Here is a 3,719-nt window from a genome sequence, read left to right as displayed (position 1 = left end):
GGCTAGTTTTTTGTATTTTTTAGTAGAGACGGGGTTTCACCATCTTAGCCAGGATAGTCTCGATCTCCTGACCTCGTGATCCGCCCTTCTCGGCCTCCCAAAGTGCTGGGATTACAGGCTTGAGCCACCGCGCCCGGCCAAGAACCATATTTCAATTAATCACTTTATATACTAGCTTCGTGATCCGCCCGTCTCGGCCTCCCAAAGTGCTGGGATTACAGGCTTGAGCCACCGCGCCCGGCCAAGAACCACAGAAGTCTTAATGAAATCTATTGTACCTCAAGTTATGCAGACTGCAATTTTGACAGCCTAGGAGGAATCTCATTATTGAAAAAATCTTGAGAGTATAATAGAAAATAAATTTCAATTCCCTGGAATAAAAAAAAAAAAGAAAAAAATACACAACAAAGTGGTAGGATAGGGAATTGTTTTTCTTTTCCTTTTGCTTATTTTTTTCTGACAGTTCTATTATTAATAAATTAAAAAATATAAAACAAATGAAACAAAAACTGAAGTTAACAGAGAAATTGTGAAGTTGTTCTATAATTACCCCAATATTATAATAAGAATGCTGATAATTACTGGTATTTTTAAGAAGCAGACTTTAGAAAATTCAAAAATACCAAGTTTAGCCACTCAACTCATAGAGTAACTATAAAACACTGATGTTGGAAGAGAAAAGTATTTCTTGGATTAATAAACTAATGGTGAAGGTACCTTTTTAAAGAAATAAGCAGGTAAGCATAAAAGAATCAATTAAAGTTTAATTCTGTTCTTTAAGCCTTAATTACTTCTCAGAAAACACTTCTCAAAAAGGGCTAGGAGATGCTTAACTACTGAAAACTACAACATTAAACATATTTTAAGTGCTTTATAGAAAAATACTCTTAATGTAAATGCTGACATTTTAAACACCTATTTACATCAATGCAATATTTACCATTAATTAGCAAGCAAAGTTTATCTAGAATGAAAAGATAAATAAGGTAGCAAAGGACTTAAGTTAGTACTTTAACTGGTGTGCCACAAGCAAATGATTATATTCTGAGAAGCTCGCTCATTTTTAACTACTTGTACATCAGTAGAAGATAAGGATTAAGTCAAAAAGAGGATACAAAGTAATACCAGAATACGTGATACTACAAATTATTAAGAGTTCTGACTATCAAAAGGTATTACTGCCATGTACTACCATTTAAAGTGAAGAGATTTTGGAAGAAAAATAAAAACTATAATCAACAGAAAAATAAACTCAAGGAAATTTTAGAATGAACAACCTTCAAGAAGTTAAAGGCAACATAAGTTAAATGAAACTGTTAGCAATGAGAGACACTGGCTAAATACTGTGCCTAAAATTATGGTGCTATTGGTCTACTGTGTAACATTCTAGTTTGAATTTCCAGCATAAGTGATGGGATTTTGTTCATTTACATGTGCTCTCTTTATGGTATTCCTTGTAAACAACAGCATTTGTAAAAACTGGATGCAGTCTGAAACTATCTGTACAGTTAAGAATTACTAGTTAACAATAATATGCCTATGTATGAATTAATCTGCAAATGTAGTACATTTGTATTAATCTTTAGTCTATGAAGTAACCAATTATACCAACTAATGAGGGACTCCTGGATCTTCATTTTACTCAACCCGTTAAACAGAACAGACTGTAGCATATATGCAAAATGAACTTAATGTTATCAACAGTGCAACTATACGATACTTCATCAGGAAAGAGGTGCAATTTCTGTATCAAGTAGGCACATACACAATTATAAACTTTATGCATGATTCACATTGCCTCTCCAACACAATCTAAGATTACAGATGAAGAAAATCAACTAAATCTCTAAAGAAAGCTATCAAAATACTAAAAATTCCACTATTGTTCAAACTTAAAGTACTTTCTACACTGATGTGTTTTTACCTTTGATTCAGAGGAACTGTGGAATGCACTGATTTTTTCAAAATGCATAAATATTTTTGCTATTTATCTGAATATATTTTTGGGGTAGTTTTTAGTATTAGGTCATTTACATTTAAAGATTCCTAATTTGAGTTCCTTATATAATCACCTAAAATTTCCGTGACTACAACTAACCTGATTGATGAAAGTAACTGACAGCTTTTACACTTGGCTATTTACTTCTTGCAAAATACCTACTACTTTACTCATTTGTTTAAAAGTAGTTTACTTATTATTACTTCTACAACTTTTTCCATTTCCTCTACAGGCTGGAGTTTTACTTGCATTGGTTCTTTTTTATCAATTCAAAAAGTTGTTTAATTCTAGTTTCAGAGCAAACCACAGCAAAGACATGGAGAGACAAGAAAACAAAACCTCCTTTGGCATCGTCCAGAGTCAAGTTTCAGTGGCTGCTTCGTAACTATATGAAATGAAAGTAGAAGAAGGGGGTGGTGGCTCACGCCTATAATGCCAGCACTCTGGGAGACAGAGACAAGCAGACTGCTTTAACGCAGGAGGAATTCAAGACCAGCGTGAGCAACATGGCGAAACCCCGTCTCTACAAAAAAACACGAAAATTAGCCAAGTGTAGTGGCACACACCTGTAAGTCCCAGCTACTTGGGAGGCTGAGGTGGGAGCATCACTTGAGCCCAGGAGGTCGAGGCTTCAGTGAGCCATGTTTGTGCCACTGCACTCCAGCCTGGGTGACAAGTAAGACACCGTCTCAAAAAAAAAAAAAAAAATCATATTCTACATTGTTCAGTAAATTTATCTAAGATAATATTTCATTAATCAGAAATTATTAACTATTATTTTCACAAAACAATAATGAATGCAATAATAATTCTGAGTTCACAGAAAATCCTGAAGACATGACTCAAAGAAAATAAAAACTGGCATTACCGGGTAGTTTTTTTTTGTCTAAATGTGTTCACTATATTAAACATCAAAATGCAAATAACTGATTTAATTATTCAACATTCTGGATTGCCTGCAACATTCTTCCTAAGATTCAACTGTAGATATTACTGATCCAAATTATGAATAAGGGTTATTCTAAAAAATCACTGAGGAAACTAAAACGCATAACAAAATGATAAATTTATGTATTAAAAAGAAAATTCTTGTTTACTTGGTGCTGAGATTTATTGAGAACATACTCCATCATCCCAAGAACTGTGCTGGTCAGAAAAGAAAATCTAATGACACCTTCCATTAACACTACTGTAATACAGCATTCAATATTCGACATCCATAAATAATATACTGAGTGTCCAATATGTGTTAGGCACTATTCTAGGCAGTGGGAATATAAAGCAGTGAACAAAATACCCTGTCCTCAGAATTTATAATCCAGAGTGAAGGGCATAGAGGGGGAAACAAAGTCAATATAAAGTGTCAGGTGTGATAATTAGTATGGGGGGGAAAAAACCAAACGAGATAAAAACAGATGGTTTTGTATGGGGTGGTTATGAAGGGCTTCTATTAAGGTGAATCTATATAGCTCAGTACACAGAGTCCTGTCAATGGATTGGTATTAAATTTTGTTTTTAACAAAAGACTACCATTAGGCTTTGTCCTGTTGAGCATTTAAAAAAATCATCTTTGGGCCAGGCGCGGTGGCTCATGCCTGTAATCCCAGCACTCTGGGAGGCTGAGGCGGGCGGATCACGAGGTCAAGGAGATGGAGACCATCCTGACTAACATGGTGAAACCCCGTCTCTACTAAAAATACAAAAATTAGCCGGGTGTGGT

General features: G+C 34.7%; 1 protein-coding gene across 1 annotated transcript in view; it reads right to left on the bottom strand.

The window, feature by feature from the left end:
- Nucleotides 1-2,691, bottom strand: part of RAP1B (RAP1B, member of RAS oncogene family) — a 22,015-nt gene extending 19,324 nt beyond the window's left edge. Inside the window, exon 1 of the mRNA XM_011929278.1 lies at nucleotides 2,566-2,691. The gene's annotated coding sequence lies outside the window, so the exon portion shown is untranslated. The remainder of the gene's footprint in view (nucleotides 1-2,565) is intronic.
- Between the last annotated feature and the right edge of the window lie 1,028 nt (nucleotides 2,692-3,719).

The sequence above is a fragment of the Colobus angolensis genome, unplaced genomic scaffold, assembly GCF_000951035.1.
Source record: "Colobus angolensis palliatus isolate OR3802 unplaced genomic scaffold, Cang.pa_1.0 Scaffold80, whole genome shotgun sequence".
NCBI classification, from domain to species: domain Eukaryota; kingdom Metazoa; phylum Chordata; class Mammalia; order Primates; family Cercopithecidae; genus Colobus; species Colobus angolensis.
Note: the sequence above shows the minus strand (reverse complement) of the source record. Positions and strands in the feature narration are given on the sequence as shown.